This window comes from Pan paniscus, chromosome 10 (genome assembly GCF_029289425.2).
Source record: "Pan paniscus chromosome 10, NHGRI_mPanPan1-v2.0_pri, whole genome shotgun sequence".
Classification (NCBI taxonomy): domain Eukaryota; kingdom Metazoa; phylum Chordata; class Mammalia; order Primates; family Hominidae; genus Pan; species Pan paniscus.
In genome coordinates, this window is record NC_073259.2 from 71,941,857 (window position 1) to 71,964,624 (window position 22,768).

A 22,768-nucleotide genomic window follows, 5' to 3' on the forward strand; every position below is an offset into this window, starting at 1 on the left:
ATATTATGTTATATAAACTTCTTGTAAAAAGTTTAGAGAGTAAAATCATTCACATTACCAAAAGATTTCTCATATTTATAAAAAGGATTATAGCAGCATTTTAATCAGTATCTCCTAAAGTATTTATTTATGGGTTGTTAAATCTAAAAGAGAAACTAGAGTCTGGAGGGCTCTAAACTACTGCTGATTACATATCAGTTGGGAATTAAGAGAAAATCTCAGATCATAATATTTAAATAAAAACATTTACATGAATGATTTCTAAGTTTTCACTTTACTAGACAAGAAACTAAAATTATATGACTGTCATGTTCAATATTGGATACTTAACAACACTACATCCAAGGAAGCCAGGTTTTGCTGATTTTAACCTCGTCCTGTCTAGTAACTCCGTGCAGGTACAGTGGTACGAACACATGTGGACACACAGACCCAGACCTTTATTTCCTCGGGGATTCTGGTAAGTGTAGAGGTGTCTTGACCATAGTCAATAGCAGAAATATGCACAACCACAAGCTCTGAAATTCCATTTGATTGTTGCTCTTAGCCTTCCACTTTTTAGGCATATGTCAGTCCCATTTCATCCCACTCTCTCCATTTGGGAGGTGGTAGAGTGAGACAATACTGAACTATACCAGGGCTGAGAATAAGTGTCTTTGAAAAGGGTCGAATCTGTGATGCTAGAGACAGCCCTGGAAACTGTCAGGAGTTAGCCCAACCAGGACTGTGACCAGATCCCAGGCTGTCCACCACAGATTTGCAGGCTACCTGCAGATGTGACAAGCTGACTTTGGCTAGTGCAGAAATTAATTAATTCCTCTTTTTCAGTAAACTTTATCCTCCTACACTTAGATTGTCTGTAAGTACATCTCTGGAGTTGAGCTCAACTAGAAAGAAGCTGTCTGCATTTAGTTAATACCAGCATTGGATGCACACAATATAATTTGAATAATGTAGAGCAACATTTTAATCATCTCTCATAAGCAGTTTCCCCATTTGCAACTTCCTGGGAAATCTTACATTATGAAATGTTCATTAGAACTCCCATTTTAAAACCCTGCTGCCATTTTGTGAGTGGGCAGAAGAAAGGCTGGAGATGAGATTTGTCAGTCTCAAATGATTCACTCCTTCATTTCTGGTTCACTCCACAGGGAGCTTAAGGACATGTGCGTTTCATAGACATGCCTTTCTTTTCCTTTTATCACCTTGTTAAATCTTAAGATTGAACATACAATTCAGCCTGTAATCATATCAATTCCCATGAAAAATATTTTCCTTATTCACTGCCTCTATTTGTGCTTATACATCTGATCATCTTTTTCCTTTACAGTTAGTTTCTATGAACAGAAGAATCTGAAAGATTTAAAGACTAGTTAGCACAGCAGCAATTTATAAATCATTAATTTGGGTACTGTCTATACATTTAATGTGTTCTTTTTCATAGTCCTATGTGAAATACATATACATATATATATATTCCACTGTTTATAAACAATATTCAGTTTTATTTGCATAACTCAATATATTTTATATTAACAGCTCCGTTTTTAGTGTCTTAAGACATCGAGTCTGTTTTTAGAGATACAGTCTATTTGCCTTGATTTTAGCCTGTTATAATCAGCTTATTATTATCTGGCCACCCTTACCAGTGAGTATCATCTTGAGGCTGTTCTTGCTCATTTCAACTTGTCACAGGGGATGTTTTTTACTCTTTGGAGTTAGGTACACCAGGTTATTAATTATGCTCCTGATTCATGGTACTTCCATCATGGGGCATATAAGGTCCCTGTCTTTGTTTTATTCCCTTCTATCTTCATTCACCACTCTCATTTCCTCTCTCTCCACTAGAAATCATTCTCATGTATCAAATTAATATTATTCTGGCTTATATGTGTTTTTAAAAATCTCATCGCTTTTTATACATGTAATTTTAATTTATGTAAGAGACTTTGTCCTACAGATTTCATTGTGTTTCTTCTCTTTTTCGCCCAGCACTGTGTGTTCCATTTCTATCCAGTCTACTATGTGTACATCAAGTCCATCATTTCTAACTGTTGCATAGTTCATGATGCGAGGCATCTTCCACATTGTATCCCAATTCCCTAACTGGAATCCCAGTTCCCTGCTACCTCACACAATGCTCCAGTGAACAGCTGGAAAATCATACAACCCAAGGAATTATTGAAAGTGATTATATCCCAGCAAAAGGCCCAGGCCCATCTTACACTTCCACCCCAAGAAGGTACTGCTACTTTTCGGGAATGGCCTGGTCTCCTTGGCGAAATTGGCATTCGGTCTGTTCTCATCACTGTCCTCTGGCATCAGAAGTGACCCCACTTGTCAGGCACTGTACTCAGTGCTTTCCATGCACTAACTCTGATAACAATCTTTTTTTCTTCTTTTTTTGAGACACAGTCTTGCTCTGTTGCCCAGGCTGGAGTGCAGTTGTGTGATCTCAGCTCACTGCAACCTCTGCCTCCCAAATTCAAGCGATTCTCCTGCCTCAGCCTCCCCAGTAGCTGGGACTACAGGTGTGCACCACTACACCTGACTAATTTTTAGTAGAGATGGGGTTTCACCATGTTGGCCAAGCTGGTCTTGAACTCCTGACCTCGGGTGATCCACTTGACCTCCCAAAGTGCTGGAATTGCAGGCAAGAGCCACTGAGCTCGACCTGATAACAATCTTGTGAGCAGGTGCTGCTGCAGTATTTTAGGGATGTGAAAGTAAGGTCCAAAGCAGTGAAATAAGAGCCTGTATGCTCTTAATCTCCATCCTGCAACATCTTTTATGTGTCAGTCCCTGCACTAAGTCTAGGGATACCATGCTGAGCAAAAACTATCTTCTTGCTTTCAAAGAGCTCAGTGTCTGGCAGGGGGTCAGACTTTCATAATATAAACCCACTAAATGAGTGCATATTGATGGCGGTCACTGCTGTGAAGAAGTGGGAATGGTTAGCATGGAAACATAGCCCCGATGGGGGCGACTAAGTTCTTTCCCATCTCATTCTACTATGTCTACTTTCATCTCTACTTTTTTCTTTTCTGAGCTATCAGCTTTCTTGCTCTCAACTATATTTGATGTATTTAACCAGATTTTATATATTGTATTATGTATTTTATAATATGTATATATATCATATAACATACACATATACATACATACACACAGCCAATTAAGTCTCAAGTTCAATTACAATGCTTCTAAGTTCAGGACTATTCGTTTTCATTTTGGCAGAGAAATTATCTGGTAAAAAATTCAAGTAGAACCAAAGGTATACAATAGATGGGAAGTTTCCTTTTCACTCTCACACTCTCATTTCCATCCAGGGTTCTACAGTTCACCTCCTTCCAAGCAATTCTTATTGCCAGCTTTTCTTATACCCTTTCAGAAATACACACACACACACACATACACACATATACACACACACACACACCCCCTTACATGTGTTTGTACATTATCTGTCTTTTTACAAAATTGGCAGTGATTCTTTGTCCTGTTTTTGCCACTACTCAAAAATTTTAAAACAAATTACACACCCATAAACATACAATTTAAAGAAAAGAGTGAAAGTGAAAATCTATGGACCCAGCACATGGTTAAGATGAGAGCATGATGGGTACAGTGGAAAGCCTTTGTGTACCTTTCTCCTTTGCCTCCTTTCCCTCTCCAATAGAGTCAACCATGTTGGGGGTTATAGCAGTTCCTTCTTTATGTCCCCCCATCCCTCATCTGGTATGGCATTCTCTTTTACTGCAGATGGACATTTTGGCAGACATATGTAGTTGCTTCTCTTTGGTATTTACCTAGGAGTTGAATTGCTGAGTCACAGGGTGTATGTATGTTTCACTTTAGTAGATACTGCTGTTGTAGGACTTTCTCCTTAGTTTAGCTAAAGATGGGGTCCTTGTCCCACGGCCACAAAAAATTAGGCTCGCAGACAATTTGAAAGGTGAAAATAATGGAATTTATTGGGAAAAAAGGGAAACAGGGACTCTCCACAAAGCCAAGGTCCTGCTAGTGTGCGTCCAGCCTTGCAGATTGAATCCCAGGTACCACCCAGGAAGAGGAGGGCCCAGGCTCCTCCCCACCAAGAACAGTGTGAATGTCTGTGGCTCCCCAGTGTGCACTCCTCCCAGTGTGCAGGCCAGTTGGAGTTTCTTTGGGGACCCCTTCCCATCTGGCTGTCTCACTGCCAAACTCCCAAAGTGCTTATACCAGTTTACTCTCCCATAAGTGGTGTATGTATTTGCTTCATTTCTTTGCCAATACTGATACTATCTTATTAACTTTCCTCATTCTGATGTATACAGTCTTGTGTTATTTGTGGTTTAATTTCCCTGATAACAAATTATGTTGAGTACCTTTTCAAATGTTTACTAGCTACAGAAGTCCTCTTGTGAAGTGCCTTTGCAAGTCTTTTGTCTTTTTAATTTTTTGCATCTTTGTATATTCTAGATATAAATCCTTTGTCTGATACATGTATCACAAATAACTTCCTAGTCTGTGGCAAATCCTATGTTGGATAAATGTACTGCAAATAGTTTTCCAGTCTGTGGCTAGCTTCTGTGTCTGTGTCTTGCTTTGTCACTTTCTTACTGATATCTTTTGATGAACAGAAGTACTTAATTTTAATGTAGTTAAATTTTTATGTTTTATAATTTTTATGCATTTTAAAGAAATTTTTTGTTACTCCAAGGTCATACAGGTTAAAGAAATTCTTACTCCAAGAACATTCTTTTAAAGTTTTGCTTTTTTTCATTTAAATGAATTCCATATGAAAGTGAACTTTGTATCAAGTCACATATTCCTTTTTTTTCTACATGGAGACCAAGTTGTCCCATCACCATTTATTGAGTGGTCTATCCTTTCCTCACTGATTACAGTGCCAGTTTTGATATGTCATGTTTCCATAGATGAAGAATATTTTGGGGCTCTCTATCTGTACCTTCCTTTTTAAAAAATATAAATAGTGGTGATACTATGAACAATTTTGTTTGTATTATTGTTTTTTGCACTTAAAATTTGTCTTGGAGATCTTTTCATTTTAGTACATACGGATATACCCCTATTTTTTTTTCCATTTTCCTAGATGTGGGGTATCTATTGGACATATGTACCATACTGAATTTAATATAGAATGTCATAAATTACAAGATGTAACATTATTTTATACACTGAGATGGAGGATCAAACTGCAACACAGTACTTTCCTGATCATCCTGAGTGATTCATGAGTTAGTTATACTAGCCTCTTATTTCTTTGAGGTGTACGTTTTCTGAGGGAATCTGCCATTTCTCCTGCCATGAGTTGCATTGCTTGGCTCGTGATAGGCATTTTTATTTTTGCATGTAATTTTGTAACAAATGCTAACACCGCTTTATCTTCTTTTTGTTTTTGTTTTTTGAGACGGAGTCTTGCTCTGTTTCCCAGGCTGGAGTGCAGTGGTGCAATCTCGGCTCACTGCAACTTCTGTCTGCCAGGTTCAAGCGATTCTCCTGCCTCAGCCTCCTGAGTAGCTGGGATTACAGGCATGTGCCACCATGCTCGGCTACTTTTTGTATTTTTTGTAGAGATGGGGTTTCACCATGTTGGTCAGGCTTGTCTTGAACTCCTGACCTCAGGTGATCTGCCCCACTCAGCCTCCCAAAGTGCTGGGATTACAGGTGTGAGCCACCAGCCAGCTTTATCTTTTTAAAGGTTTCTTCCTATTGTGGGTTTCATTAGAGGGCTTGGTTGTTGCTTTGCAAGAAAACATTGACTTGCTTTTGTTTAATAGTCTTATAAATATTTGTTTCACTAACATCAAATACGTGCCATGCTCCTGCTTTTGTGCTTTTCTGTGCAGTAACTTTTCTTCTCAGTGCTAAATCATAAGTTTTTAAAGACATTTAACATGGCACACTCAACATGTGTCACCAATGCCCATAGCCACTGGAAGTATCATCAGTGTCAACAGCTATGACCACGTTTGGCAATGACAGCTTTGCCATAACTGCTGCTTAGCCAATAACAATTGTGGAATGCTGAGTCCAGATCTCAAACATGTTAAAGGTAAAAAAAAAAAGATATTTTCGAGTCTGTAAAACATGGTAGTGTATCCAGAATTGGTGGGTTCTTGGTCTCACTGACTTCAAGAATGAAGCCATGGACCCTCGCGGTAAGTGTTACGGTTCTTAAAGGCGGCGTGTCTGGAGTTTGTTCCTTCTGATGTTCGGATGTGTTCGGAGTTTCTTCCTTCTGGTGGGTTCGTGGTCTCGTTGGCTCAGGAGTGAAGCTGCGGACCTTCGCGGTGAGTGTTGCAGCTCTTAAGACGGCGTGTCTGGAGTTGTTCGTTCCTCCTGGTGGGTTCGTGGTCTTGCTGGCTTCAGGAGTGAAGCTGCAGACCTTCCCAGTGAGTGTTACAGCTCATAAAGGCAGTGTGGACCCAAAGAGTGAGCAGCAGCAAGATTTACTGCAAAGAGCCAGAGAACAATGCTTTCACAGTATAGAAGGGGACTCCAGCAGGTTGCCACCGGGGCTCAGGCAACCTGCTTTTATTCTCTTGTCTGGCCCCACCCACATCCTGCTGATTGGTCCATTTTACAGAGAGCTGATTGGTCTGTTTTGTCAGGGTGCTGATTGGTGCATTTACAATCCCTGAGCTAGACACGGAAAGTTTTCCACCTCCCCACTGGATTAGCTAGATAGAGTGTTGATTGGTGTATTTACAAACCCTGAGCTAGACAGAGTGCTGATTGGTGCATTTATAAACCTTGAGCTAGATACAGAGTGCCGATTGGTGTATTTACAATCTCTTAGCCAGACATAAAGATTCTCCAAGTCCGCACTAGACTCAGGAGCCCAGCTGGCTTCACCCAGTGTATCTTGCAGCAGGGCTGCAGGTGGAGCTGCCTGCCAGTCCCGCGCCATGCGCCCGCACTCCTCAGCCCTCGGGCTGTTGATGGGACTGGGCACTGTGGAGCGGGGGCGGCACTCGTCAGGGAGACTCAGGCCGCACAGGATCCCACAGCGGTGGCCGGGGGCGGGAGGCTCAGGCATGGCAGGCTGCAGGTCCCGAGCCCTGCCCTGCAGGGAGGCAGCTAAGGCCCGGCAAGAAATCTAGCACGGCGCTGGTGGGCCAGCACTGCTGGGGGACCCAGTGCACCCTCTGCAGCTGCTGGCCCGGGTGCTAAGCCCCTCACTGCCCGGGGCTGGCAGGGCCGGCCGGTCGCTCCGAATGCGGGGCCTGCCAAGCCCACTCCCACCCGGAACTCCAGCTGGCCCACAAGCACCCATGCCTAGCCCGGGTTCCCGCCCATGCCTCTCCCTCCACACCTCCCCACAAGCTGAGGGAGCCAGCTCCGGCCTCGGCCAGCCCAGAGAAGGGCTCCCACAGTGCAGCGGCAGGCTGAAGGGCTCCTCAAGCACGGTCAGAATGGGCGCCGAGGCCGAGGAGACACTGAGAGTGAGCGAGGGCTGGGAGGGCTGCAAGCACTGTCATCTCTCAGTAGCATAATTTATATAACCAGTCTCTTGTTGATCAACCATTATATTATTGATACAACAAATATAAGAACTGTTACTAGTAAATTGAGTAAAGCAGGAAAATTAAATTTGGTCTCTTATTGATCAACCGTTAGATTGTTGATAACAACCGTTATAATGTTGATCAACCATTATATTGTTGATACAATTATATTTGATGTATTTAACCAGATTTTATATATTATATTCTATATTTTATAACATGTATATGTATCATATAACATACACATATACATACATACACACAGCCAATATAATTTCACTCTCAGTCTCTTGTTAATCAACTATTATATTGTTGATACAATAAATATAAGAACTGTTACTAGTAAATTGAATAAAGCAGGAAAATTACATTTGGGAGCCTTAAAGATGTAGGTTTTCTTCAAGAAATTTATGTTATAGTTATATCCTCTGTTGCATGTGAAGACATACATTCAAGGATACTTACTGCAGCTCACACAATTTGCTGATAGGTTGGATGTGGGTGTGAGAGGAGAGATGATGTTTTCCTTTTGGGCGATGGCAACTGGATAGTAATCAGTTACTAAGATGGAGAAGAATGAGAAAGAAGTCTTTTTTTGTTTGTTTGTTGGAGTGATATGGGTAGAATAAAGAGTTAAAACAGTCATGCATGTAGGTACTATAGATGTGAAAGTCTATTATTCAGGGAAGAGTTTGGAATTTAAGGGATAGATTCTTGTCTTTAAGCATAAAAATGCCTTTGAAGGTGAGAAACCAGATTACATCTTTAAGGGGAGAACTGTAGATAGAGATTAAAAGAAGGCAAGGACTAACCCCTGGGGCAGGTCAGCATTTAGAAGAAAGGGAGTTTGTAAAATGCTAAACTGTCTGAGAAGTAGCAGCCTGCAAGGTAGAAAGAAAAACAAGAGAGGTTTAGTGGACTGGAAACCAAGTGAACCTGGAAACCACAAGCAGCTGTGGCAAATCCTGCTAATAGGACCAGTGAGATGAGGCCTGAGAATTGAGTATTGGATTTGTCAATGTGGAAGGCCTTGGTGATCTTGATAAGCATGTGTTAGTAGGGTGGTGGGGTTGCAGTGTTTGGGATTTGAGAGAGAATGAGAGAATGGGTAGCTATGGTGCTGAATATGTACAAATGTCAGGAGGAATTTTGCTGCACAGTGGGACAGAGAATGGATGCCTCCCTGGAATGGGATATATGCTAAAGGGAGTGTGTGTCTTAGATGGGAGATATTATGGCATATCTCTAAGCTAATAGTAATTAGCCAGAAGGAAGGGAAAACTGATAGTTAAAATGTTCAAAAGATTTCTCACACTCCTATCATAGTTCTCCTTCTAAGGGTGACCATGTAAGTGGGCAGGGACGTGTGACTAAGTAGAGCAGCATCCAACCCCCACCTTGCACGGTCACACAAATACTGCTCCATTGACACCATAGTGTCTTGGTGTGAGCTCTTCATTACTTGACTCAATATCTTCTTCCTCATCTTCTCAGCTGGGGTTGTTGGGTACATCTTCATTGCAGATATTAGCATCCTTTGTGGTCTTATTTGTCTTTCTATTCTAGGGCCAGCACGGTGGGAGGCCTAGTCAACTGAGCCAAACTGGATATAACCACAAGGTCAAAGGCAGAAGCCAGTGAGGAGATCTTGGTTTTGAGGTCATTCCTGGTGCAATAATAACCATCCTGTAGCATTTTCTTGTCACTTAGAGAAGGCATTAGCAAATTTTTTTTGTAATGGTCTTATAGTAAATATTTTTGACTTTGTAGGCTATATAGCTACTCACCTCTGCTTTTATAGTACAAAACCAGCCATAGACAATTCATAAATAAATGAACATGTTCCAATAAAACCAATAAAAACAGGCAGCAGTCTGAAGTTTGTCGATTCCTGATTTGGAATCATTCCAGAAAGTGAAATAAAAGCATGGCTTCTTTTTTTTTTTTGAGACAAGGTCCTGCTCTGTCACCCAGGCTGGAGTACAGTGGTGTCATCATAGCTCACTACAGCTTTGACCTGCTGGGCTCAAGTAATCCTCCCATCTCAGCCTCCTGAGTGTCTAGGATTACAGGCATGTGACATCACACCTGGCTAATTTTTAAATTTTTTGTATTGATGGGGTCTTGCTATGTTGCCAAGGCTCACCTCAAACTCCTGGTCTCAAGTGATTCTCCTGCCCCAGGATTCCCAAAGTGCTGGAATTAAAGGTGTGAGCCACTGTGCCCAGCCAAAGCATGGCCTTTCTAAGGGTAACTCATTTTAGCACCTCCTGAGTACTTTCCTATCAAGTATCCTTGACCACTTTTTAAATAATTCATTCTAAAATCCACATTTAGGATTGATTCCAAATTTGCCAACCTGTATTTCCCAAATAACTGGCATGATAATTCTTGTCTTTTTCCCAAATGCTCATTTTCCACTCTTCAAACGTTGAGTGTTGACTGAAGTTCTATGGTCATGTTTACAGTCGTTTTTATGCTCTTTGTATTCTACATATGGAATGTATTTACCATTTCTGTTAGCAATGATTTCTTGCAAAAACAATAACACTTGCTAGTTTTACGTGCTTAAAAATATCAAGCCCTGGCGCTCTCTACATATTATCTAATGTAATCCTTATATTAACCCTGGGAGTAGTCATTATCACTTCTTTTACACAGGAGGAAGTTAGAGAAGAGTGTTAAGTGTTCTTTTAGTCTTTTCCACTTTGTCTTTAGTTTTCTCTTAGCTGTTCTTTTAAATTCTAAGGTCATTCTTATCTAAAAACTTAAGAGTTGATCAGCCTTTTTATCAAGTGTTAAATTTATACCATCTTTTTTCTTTGAACAGGGCTGGCAAATAAACCTGGATTTATCCCTTAGCCCTGTTATAGCAAGTCTCAGAAAATTTGGACTTCAGCTTCCCCAGTGATACATTTTCAAATGCCTATGTATGAATTGCCTGTTAGTTTATTGACTAGCACTAAAGGAAATCAGGCAAGAGACAAAGGACATTTTCTCTAGGGTGTCAGTCAATGCAACATGTTAGGACTAGCATCAGATTTTTTTTATTTCAAATGAAAATAATTGAAGTGTGGTAGAAGGTCCTCTAGGTTGTTCTGGCAGTCCTAAATATTGTTAACTGAAGAATGATGGGGCTCATAAATTTGGAAAGGAGAGAGGGGGTAAAGAGAACAGGAATTTATGCTGAGCAGGGTGGCTAAGTATATATATTCAACAGGCTATAGGAGGAGCTATTAGTATTCATGAAGGGGTGGCACACACATACATAGTAGGCTAATGTGTATGCAGCATGCATCACAAGTCACTTTGGGGTGGAGCTTTAACATTTAAATGTATTACAGTTAGGGCCTATACATCAAAAGGTGAAGCAGAGGACACGAAAGCCCTCTGTGTTCTGCCTCTGTAGACTGGCCAGAACCACTCTATGGTCAGAGGTCTCTTATCAGGAAAGAATTCTTGTTGTTGTGTTGAAACTGCAAAAGGGAGGGGCAGTGTCAGGCAGGTGGTTGATACCAGTCTTTCAGAAGCACTGGTTTCTGTTTAACTTTTAGAGAAGAAAGCTTAATTGGAGTGTTACTGGAAAGGGATACCAGTCTAGACCCCAAGAGAGGATTCTTGGATCTCACACAAGAAAGAATTCAGGGTGAGTCCACAGAGTAAGATCAAATCAAGTTTATTAGAGAAGTAAAGAAAGAAAAGAATGGCTACTCCATAAGCAGAGCAGCACTGAAGGCTTCTGGTTGGCTATTTTTATGGTTATTTCTTGGTTATATGCTAAGCAAGGGGTGGATTATTCATGAGTTTTCCTGGAAAGGGGTGGGGAATTCCCGGAACTGAGGGTTTCTCTTTCTTTTAGACCATATAGGGTAAGTTCTGGATGTTGCCATGGCATTTGTAAACTGCCATGGCACTGGTGGGAATGTCTTTTAGCATGCTAATGCATTATAAATAGCCTAAGATAAGCTGTGAGGATGACCAGAGGTCAATTTCCTCACCATCTTGGTTTTGGCTGGCTTCTTTGCTGCTTCCTGTTTTTTCAGTGGGTTCTTTGTGACCTGTATCTATCTTGTGATATCCTATCTCATCCTGTAAATAAGAATGCGTGACCTCTTAGGAATGGAGCACAGGTGGTCTCAGCTCATTTTATCCATCCCCTGTTCAAGATGGAGTTGCTCTGGTTTAAATAATTCTGACATATTTCCCCCAATACCCCCAAAGGGACCCTTAATCCTAAAATTTGCAGACAGATGAAGATCCATCTTCTGTAGCTTCTTCTGGCTGAATACAGGTGATGATATTTTTGCGTAACTATTCAGGGTAGAGTGGAGCTCAGTGAGAAAGCATCAGTATGGTGAAAGCCATTCCTAACTCTCGAGTTCTCACAAAAGGTGGTATCTGGAAGATTAATAAGTGTTCAATTTAAGAAAACGTTGAGTAATCTTATCCTGCATTGCTACATAAGGAGTACCACAGCAATATATTCTACAACAGTAAAGCAAAATAAGTATAATTATCCCAACTAAACTAAATAATAAGCCTTTCCATGAACTAGGCAGTTGTTGGAACCAAGCTTATATGGGGTTGCTAGCCAATTCCAACACATGTTCAGAATTAAAATACTGATCCAGATATTTATGTTACCCTTCTATTTCTTCTGAGCAGCAGCTAGAGATCACTGGTTGGCTCATAGGAACAAACAGGGTCAATCTAAATGTAAGAAAAAACTCGAAACAATGAATGGGACTAGAATTGAATAACAAGTATACCATAGTTTCTGAAACATAATTTTTCTCTCTCCAGTCTCCCATTTCTATTGAAAACAAATCATGGTAGGACTGATTTGTTTGCACAGTAAGCTTTAGTCTTATTATGCTTGGCCTGGTTATTTGTATAAAGCATAGCAATAATAATTATTTGCCACGTAGGCTTTTTAAAAATTCACTTTGATGTAACTTTGTTCCATAAGAAATCTCAGTTTAGACTTTCTAAAGCGTTGAGCTGAGACACAGATTTATCTGTGCCTGCAAATACTGTATGAGTTGTGTGAATTCTCCTTTTGAGATCCCAAGATAACTGGAGCTCCTAGGCCTGTCAGAAAGTGACATTCTTTACTTACCACAGGTCAGGAACCCTGTAAAGGAATTGAATAGACAAGGTATGAGGCCAGCTTTCCCCAGAGGCTTTCATCAGTTCTGTAAGTCAACTTTGATTCCTTAAAGCAATCTGTTTATATTTGAAAGAATGCCATTCCAGTCAAAGCCCTGGTAAAACAGGCAGTGTCTCTAATTGTGTCCTGTTACAAAGGAAAACAGATTTTTATTGCACATATGCAAATTGCTATGCTGCCATAAGTTAAGAATACTCACAAATAGTTTTCAAATTCTTGAGAAATCAGGTAGAAAGAAATATGCTCCAAAGTTTGCTCATAGGAGTATAATTTACTCAATTTTTAACAACTGTAAATAGCTCAAAAAAAAGTTTCTTGACTCTGAAAAATGAAACAAAGGATCAGCAACATTTTAAGCAACAAGTCACTAGAAGGTTATTTTGTTCTTTTATTAGTTTAGTCCATGCTCTTAATTCCTGTTTGCTCAATATTTATGAACATATTAGTTTCCCAAGGGAGACTCTTGAAAGTTTTTTTCCTCTCTATCTTAATGGCACACTTTACAAAATTTTTCAGAAACCTGCATTTAAGAGCCCTCTATCTGATTATAAACCATCTTTTAAAGAGGATCAAAACAAGACAACAATTTTCTGTGGATAACATAAAGTCTTAGGGAAGCTGTGGTTAAAGACACAATTGACTAGAAATTTTGGTTACTTCTGTGGCATACAATAATTTTACATAACAGTTATAATTATTACTTATAACATAAACTAAGTCATATCAGAATTTAGGAGTTTCCCATAATTTTGGAGCACATACCAATAACATATTTATACAAATACAACCCAAAGAAAGCTAAACACCATTTCATATTTGACAGTGCTTCCTGTATGATTTTAATATACCAAGTAAGCCAAATATGTCACTTTTGGACTTTAGGGGACCTCATATCTAAAGTATTGACCAGATCAGGAAAAGGCATAATATAGAATTTGATTTTGGAAAGTTTGTCAAATATCAAAGATTTAAAACACTTGATATTATAAAATTGAATCCCAGGTCACTGTAAAGTCATTTATTTAGCCAAAATGATAACACAAAGATTTTCCAAAAGCAAAATCCTTTTCTTTTTGAGACGAGTCTGGCTCTGTCGCCCAGCTGCAGTTCAGTGGCGCCATCTCGGCTCACTACAAGCTCCGCCTCCCGGGTTCACACCATTCTCCTGCCTCAGCCTCCCGAGTAGCTGGGACTACAGGTGCCCGCCACTATGCCTGGCTAATTTTTTTGTGTTTTTAGTAGAGACAGGGTTTCACCATGTTAGCCAGGATGGTCTCCATCTCCTGCCCTTGTGATCCACCCGCCTCAGCCTCCCAAAGTGCTGATATTACAGGCGTGAGCCACCGCGCCCAGCCAGCAAATTCCTTTACTCATTGATAGAGGGAAGACAGCTTTCCAAACAATGTCTCACTTTTTCTTCTTTATTTTGTTGTTTATTCAAAAGGCAAACAAAAATCTTCCATGATCTTTTAATATTACATGAAAATTTTGTTCAAGAGAGAAAGCCAAATTTCATCTTTGCATTAATAAATGTCAAATCCAATTCTTAAGAAAACCTTGTAGACAAATTATTCAATCTTAATCAATTTTACCATGAGATAAGATTCTCATAAACCTTTTGTGGTCCTTTACAATTTTTGTTGTTGTTGTTGTTAAAGAGCAGATTAATGCTCTAAGAAAACCCTGTTGTGCTTTTATTCCAATGTTCTATTTATGGAAAAACTGAATAATACCCTTTAACTTTAGCTAATATTTTAACACACAGAATTTCTTTTACAAGATTAATTTTCACTGACCTCCCACAACTTACTCAAACCTTTAGCTTTATCCTATGTAACTTAAAACAATCCTTTAACTCTGTAAACTAGGCAGTAAGACCACATTCCCATGCCTTCTTATAATCTTTTACCAAAAACACATTCTATTTTCCTTACACGCCTTGCAGGTAACACTGTTTCTCTGGTAGCCTCAATTACATGTGCTACAATGTTAACTCTTAGCAACTTTTATATTTGGTGAAAAGTCTGATAAGTAAGTGGTTTTAATTATGTACCAGGTGTGGAGCCTAGGACGCCAGACAGAAGTGCAGATAAGGTCTGAGTCTTTCCAGCATAGCTAGGGGGCATGGCCAACTCCACATGTCCCCAGGCCCTATCTAGAATCTAATGGCTCCAAAGCAGGTGAGTTGAACAATTATCAAGTTAAAGAAGCAGTTTATGGCACTGAAGCATTCAGCAAATCTAATTTAATCTGACCTAATTTAGACCAGATGTCTAAATTTTGAAGACATTTTTATTTTACCAATATATTTGATTCTCTTTATTTCCCAAAGATTATTAAAGTCCCATGAATTAAAAGGTGTTAAAGTTTTTATTTTTCTGACAAAATATTCAATTTAAGTGCTTATTTTTCAAGCCAATTAATTAGAGCTCTTTTCTATGCATATCACACATACAACACACAAAAATACACAGACAGACAGAAGACCCAGTAGCTGTTAATTTTTTCATTTGCCAGCTTTTAAGAATCTTAATTGGATTACTGGCTTCAGGGTGGAGCAACGTGTGGGGACAGAGCTAGGAAAACATGCAGTTTCTGGGGCCTAATAAACAGGTGCAGTTAGAAGGCAAAACAGATTCCCCAAAATTACAGATCTCATTTTTATATTGGATTCTGGATCCCAAAAAGAGGGAATCAGCCCATCCCCTCTGGGAGTTTTGGAAGGTATAGAAGAATGTTTCCATACCTTCTAGGTGGCCAAGAGCATGCTTCTCTGATCCAAACGTGCACAGAGTGGGGTATTCCCCTATAACTGCTATTAGCCTTCCCTTAAAGCATATTTCCTGCCTAGTTATTACACACCAAGGTTAAAAGCTCTCCCATAATGCAAAGTAATTTCTGATACCCCTACAAGTAAAAAACATTAGGTAACACAATGCAAATCAGAGCAATGCCTTGGATTTTGAGAGGGATTTGCTTGCCTTCAATTCCTGGGGTTCCATGAGGAAAACAGATTTTTCCCAAAATGGAGCCTGTGGTGCTCCCTCAGTTTTTTCTAAGGAAGCCCAGGCTGTTAGAAATGGTCTTAGGTCCTCTCAATGTGGGCATCAAGAGTGGCAAGAAAACAAAATGAGAAAAAAAACTGAGAAGAAAAAACTTTTATCTAGAAAAAAATCAATATAAAACCTGCCAGATAGATAGATAGATAGATAGATAATCTTGGACATCACTTTTAATTAAGCTGACTTTTAACCAAATCTCTTATTATCAGACTCTAGCCAGGACAAACAGCTAATATTTCTGGCTTTTGAACTTTACCAAAAGTAACCTCCCAGGTGAAACCAATAAGCCTTAACTAAGGTTATGATTTAACCACAGGTGTGGGAGGTATTTTCAAAGAGGTGGTAAGCAGTTTTTACAAGATCTGGAACCTCCAAACATAGCTCAGAGAAAGGAAGATTCAAGACAGGGAGTCAGAAGTTGTTCATGAGGGGAAGATAATTAATAAATGGCAAAGGTCACATAGATATCAAACCAGAAAGGACTCATTCCCGAAGCTAGGAATTGAATCCAGGCCACCACTGTGAAATAGCAAAGCCTTAGTTACTGAGCTGCCGTACTGCACAGTCTCCATTGCTCCTCCAAGAAGGAGCCTAAAGCAGCCAATTTTGAGCTTGCAAAGGCTTTTAACTGCTCAAGATAATTTTTAGGACTAATTGACAGGAACCCCAAAATTCACACCCTCTGGATGGCAGAGATCAGGAGAAAGTACCCCCACGTGGTTACAAGGTCAAGCTTTCAAGGACATAAAACAAGACGAGAGGGAAACTTCATCCAGTTTTTGTTTCAGGGACTTGCAGAAAAGTTTGTAACTGACCAGTTTGCGGGCCAGCTTGAAGACCAGATTTGTAGGATTCCTAGGCCTGCATTCTATCCTGTGGCTAGCTAGGGCTGCCATAATAGAATATTACAGACTAGGCAGCTTCAACCACAGGTGTTTATTTTCTCACTGCTCCAGAGTCTAGAAGTCCAAGATGAGGGTGCCCGTAAGCTGATTTCTGGTAAGAGCTCTCCTCCTGGCTTGTAGATGGCCACCTTCTCCCTATGTCCTCTCTGGGCCTTTCCTCTATCTGGCCAAGGGAGCTATCTCTGGTGTCTTTTCCTCTTCTTATAAGGACAGCAGGCCTATGGATTAAGGCCTCACTTTCATGTCTTCATTTAAGTTTAATTACCTCTTTAAAGGCCCGATGTCCAAATACAGTCACACCGTGGGTTAGGATTTCAACATAGAAATTTTAGGGACACAATTCAACCCATAATAGGAGGGCATTGGAAGGAGAGTGTTCCAGGCAGAGGAAGTAGTGCAGTAGAGCATATGGAAGTAGGAAAGTGAGGAGCAATGGAAGGGGTTCAGTATGGTTTGAGCGTGGGGTGTGTAGAGGGTGAAGGCTATTTCACCCAGTGCAGTAAGCTCTATCATCCACACCGGGGTTTTACAGTGGGAGAAAGAGGGTGTTTATTTGCAGGTGAAGAAGCAAACTGAATCAGGGAGCTCATGCTTAAGACCTGAACTCCACAGTGGCTTACATGTAAGGTGCAGAGGTTACAGGCAAAGGCATCAATCAACACATGGAAGCCATATATTGGTTTGGCCTAAAAAGGTGGGAAATCTTGAAGTAGGGGCTTACAGGTTACAGGTAAATCCAAATATTTTCTGATTTGCACATTGTTTAAGGAAGGGGATATTTGTCTAAAGATGGGATCAGCAGGCCAGGTGTGGTGGCTCATGCTTGTAATCTCAGCACTTTGAAAGGCTGAAGAAGGAGGGTAACTTGAGGCCAGGATTTCAAGACCAGCCTAGTCAACATGGCAAGACTCTGTCTCTAAAAAAAATAAAAAAGAAAAAAAGAAAAAGAAAAAAATAAAGATGGAATCAGCAGAAAGGAATGTTAGGTCTGGCCCATGGGCGGACTTCCTCCAGACTTCTCAGAAAGAAATTTAAGACAAAGAATGGTGCCAGGCGTGGTAGTTCACGCCTGTAATCCCAGCACTTTGGGAGGCTGAGGAGGGTGGATCACTTGAGGTCAGGGATTTGAGACCAGCCTGGCCAACATGGTGAAACCCCATCTCTACTAAAAATACAAAAACTAGCCGGGTGTGGTGGTGCACGCCTGTAATCCCAGCTCCTCAGGAGGCTGAGGCAGGAGAATCGCTTGAACCTGGGAGGCGGAGGTTGCAGTGAGCCAAGATTGCGCCACTGCACTCCACCCTGGGCAAGAGAGCGAGACTTGAGACTCCATCTAAAAAAACAAAATGGAAAACAAAGAATGGTGATAATTCAGTCCTCAATTCCTTTTCTTTTTTTTTTCTTTCTTTCTTTCTTTTTTTTTTTTACTGCTCCTGCGGAGCAGGGCTACCTCATAGCTAGTGTGTCCAGAGTTGTCTCAGTTCCCTCGTATCTGTGGTCTGGAGGATCCATTTGACAGGGATCCAGGTTCTGAAAACAACTCTGGGACATCTGTTAAGATGTTATCTTTAGTTTCTATAGGAAACCAAACATCTTCTGACTCTGACTTCCTTGGTGATTATTTTAAGCTACTGTTTCCCTTTTTGCTTATCAAGTTGCTCATTTACTTCTCAAGGCTAGCAGGATGACTGGACTTTCTCTTGAAGGAACTCAAGATGTTCCTTTATTTTTATGCTCAGGGGCGGGGGGCACTCAGCAGGTCCCTAAGAGGTATCCCTGCTGTGTTTCACTATGGGTGAAGGCTCAGCGGGAAGAAAGCTAGACACCAGTTTGAACTCTCTTAAAGTAAGGAGATCTTGGGTACTTTATGAATATTTTTTTCAAGCTTTGGTAAAGTATGAAATGACTGGATTAAGAGGAGAAGAACTAGAACTTAATAACCATGAAATTTGGGCAAATTGTTTGTTTGAAGTCTCAGTTTCCTCAACCTAAAAATAGGAATTATAACTTTTTGAATTGTTCTGTTATATGAGATAATGACAGTGAAATATTTTGGAGCCAAAAAGCAATGCATACTATTGGGGGTTATTATTATTTTTCGATCTTTCAGCAAGCCAGCTATAGTAGCTTTTCCTATATAAACACAGTATGAATTCAGTGCCCTCGCCTTCCTGACCCTCACAGCATTCAAGCCCTGTATGGACCGCTGAGCTCTCCCTTGCAGCACCCCTTAGTCTAGTATTCTTTACTATTTTCCCCTTTAACAATTTAAACTTCTTTCAAAACAACTGGCAGTAGTTTTTTAAAAAAGAAAACAGGCTACTCTTCAAATTAAAAAAATTGTGTTGCTTTAGGGAAAATGTTCTTCTGTCTTTTCCAATTATCTTATTTCTTCTGCCTCTCATCTGCCTTGCCTAGGCAGAATTATTCTCAAGCCTGCACATGCTGCTGTGCCTCTCTGCCTTCTAGGCCAAAACATAGGCTAATAGTACTCTTTTCAGCTCACTGAGCTCTTTCCTGCCGTCATTCAAATCACCTCTGAAATCCTGCCTTTTGATAAAGTAATTTCTGACTGACCCAGAGGAAAGTGATGATTTTCTCTGTGACATGTCTTTTTATTTTCCATCACACTCAGTGTCTTGTCCTTCTGTGCAAAATATCCATGTATTTAAAAACCCTTGTATATGTATTTGCCATGTATTTGTGAGGTATAGCTTCTGAAGTAAAAAAAGTCTTTATTTTTTTAAACACATCATCATTTCAGCTTCAAAGTCAATGTGGTCTCTTGAGAAGTTAAATATGCTGCATTTGAAATTTTATGTTTCTCATTTTTCATTTTTTTTTAAAGCCCCTTTTAATTCCTCATGTATTTGAATATTCCAGGAAGCTAGTAGAGTAAAAAGCCAAAGTGTTAAAGTGTTTATAAGGAATGTGACTCATCGAAATTGACTTACACAATTCATCAGCTATTGTCATCCATATGTTCTCATTATTTATGTGGCTTTTGCTTTATTTAATCAGATGACTGAACTTATCATCATGGGATTTTGCTTGTAGTTGTTTAATATTATATAATAAAATACTCTTGTGTGAAACAAGTTAATTGACTTTTTTTAATTAAAAAAAATTTATGTGAGAGTCAGGAGTTACATGTGCAAGTTTGTTCCATGGGTATATGTTGTGATACTAAGATTTTAGCTTCTAAGGATCTCATTGCCCAAGTAGTGAATGTAGTACACTATAGGTAGTTTTTCTAAACACTTTTCCCCTCCACCTCTTTTGGAATCCCCAGTGTTTATTGTTCCCATCTTTGTGTCTATATGTACCTAATGCTTAGCTCTCACTTATAAGTGAGGACGTGTGATATTTTGGTTTTCTGTTTCTGTGTTAATTCATTTAGGATAGAGAGACTCCAGCTGTATCTGTGTTGCTACAAATGACATGAGTTCATTCTTTTTTATGGCTGCATAGTATTCCATGGTTTATATGTATCACATTTTCTTTATTCAGTCCACCATTGATGGTCACCTGGGTTGATTCTATGTCTTTGTTATTGTGCACAGGGCTGTGATAAACATATGAGTGCAGTTACCTTTTTTTTTTTTTTGTATAACAGTTCATAGTAAAATACTCTTAACAGTAGCACAGAATTTAGATTGCTTTTCAGGCTAGAAGGGATAATTGAAACATAGAAAAAAATAATGACTCCTAAGCATAGAAACAGACCCAATCATAAAGCTCTCTTCCTCTCTTTCTGCCTAGTGTTAGATCTTATTTACTGTCTTAAAGCACTGTGACCATTTTCAGTGAAATCACAGTTTTATTCATGAAAAGACAATGAATTGGTGTAAGTAATCATTTGAGGTGAAGGTGACTAGTCTGTGATCAACACCAGTACTTGAAGTACTTGTAAAACGTGAATTGACCTTGGTTAAATTGCAGAAAATAAAGTATTAGTATACATAAACACATTTTCTCTCAGCATTGAAAAGTTATAGTCTATAATTTACCTGCTTGCTAAGAATAAAAATATTACTTAGAGGTTTATCAAGACCTTTTTTCTAGAAATGGATTTAATGTACAGAATTATTCCATTTTCTATCTGTGCTCTGTATACTACCACCTAGTGGAATAAAATGCAAATTTACCTGTCAAAATCAGGAGAAGAAAATGAACCAGGGGAAATTTATTTCAGGAAAAAATTTTCATAACACGTTATTGTTACTTCTTTTAGTATAATGTAGTTTGCATAAAATACATTAGTTTGGAGTGAAAAAAGTCCCAGCCATTTTTGTGATAGCTATTAAAATGCTATTAGCTTGTCCACAAATAAGCTATTCTATTCAGAAACTTAGAAGCTAGGTAAATTATTGAGACGATGCCAGCATATTATATCTCTAAATTATGTTGAGAAGCTTCTCTAAATTCCTCATCACTAGGGTGTATTAGTCCATTTTCACACTGCTATAAAGAACTACCTGAGACTGGGTAATTTATGAAGAAAAGAGGTTTAATTGACTCACAGTTCTGCAGGCTTAACAGGAAGCATGACTGGGAGACCTCAGGCAACTTACAGTGGAAGAAGGTGAAAGGGAAGCAAGGACCTTCTCATGGCAGCAGGAGAGAGAGAGCACAGGGGAAGTGCCACACGCTTTTAAACCATCAGATCTCAGGAGAACTCACTCACTCTCACAAGCACAGCAGGGAGGAAATTCACCCCCACGATCCTATCACCTCACACTGGGTCCCTCCTCCAATTTGACATGAGATATGGGCAGGGACACACATCCAAACCGTATCATAGGATTTGTTAAAAAATCTAACATATTCTGCTTCAAGGCACCCATGAAATGAAGGTGTCATTTCTTAACTGAGAGGTTAAATAAAAGTGCAGAAATAAGATGGTTAAGTTTTATCGAAGCTGGGAAGAAAAGCAGGTGTGTGTATTATGCTTAGGTTTTTCCTCCCAAACAATGAAACCCAAAAAGGCAAATGAAACTTTAAGGTGCTTTATCCTTTACTGGTAGGATGGTCCTTCTTTAATCTTCAGTCTCCATTAAAGAACAAACACAAGCTAACAATAAAAACCTGTTGTTGCTTGCTGACGGATTTCTCTAACATAGTCTTCCATCAACCATCATAGGTTTGTTGTGGCCACCCAGGCCCTTTGGTCGTCATGTTCCCATGGAATGCTAATGAAATTACCTTCCCATTTCCTAAGGTGACATGCCTTTCAGATGGCATTGGTGTGCGCTTGTGTAAACACATTTTTTTGTGCTCATGAATATTTTACCTGCCTGATTTTGGTGATCTGAGTGTTGAGCAGTGGGTGAGGGATGGTGGGGCAATGGGTAGTAAGGGGAAGTTTAATTGAAGTTCAGATAAAAATATCCCTCAAGAAACATTACAAAGCCACAAAATCAGCTGAAGTTGAGTCTTCTATTGTAAAGATTCTCTTTCTTCTCCTGACAGAACCCCATTCCTATCCAGGTAGACCAGGCTCTAGTGAAGATTGGACACAAGTGGTTTATATCCCGAAGCTCTTAACCTAATAGTCCTGCCTTATTTTTTTACTTCATGTGGTCTTGAATTGCTGAGGATAGCCCAGTGATCATTTCTACCTTAATATGTAGGCTTCAAAACGTTGGGTCTCTCAGTTTTCTTCCTTAATAAACAATGAACTCTAATTATTTATAACTGCTCTTGTGATGGAGGAATTGGCATGATTTTGCATTGTGGGCTTCTGGCTTTACAGTGTTTGTGGGAAAGATGGTCTTCTATCTTTGTTATTTATAAGTCATTCATTCCCTGTTTTGTTGAAGATATTGTTAAATAAAAAAACTTCAGCTGAATTAAATTTAAAAGTGTTTAATTGAGCAAAGAACCATTCTCAATTCGGGCAGCCTTCCCATCCAGAGTAGTCCCTGTGACTTCAGCGCAGCCACGTGGTGGAAGAGGATTTATGGACAGAGGAAGGAAAGTGACATACAGGAAACAGAAAAGAGATTCAGAAACAGCTGAATTGGTTATAACTCAGCGTTTGCCTTATTTGAACATGGTTTGAACAGTTGGCCACGTTTGATTGGCCAAAACTCAGTAATTGGCACAAGAGTAGGC

At 39.7% G+C, this 22,768-nt stretch overlaps 1 protein-coding gene across 3 annotated transcripts in view; it reads left to right on the forward strand.

Annotated features, from left to right (window-relative positions):
* Positions 1-22,768, forward strand: part of BCAT1 (branched chain amino acid transaminase 1) — a 136,601-nt gene that overhangs the window by 74,540 nt on the left and 39,293 nt on the right. The window lies entirely within an intron of this gene.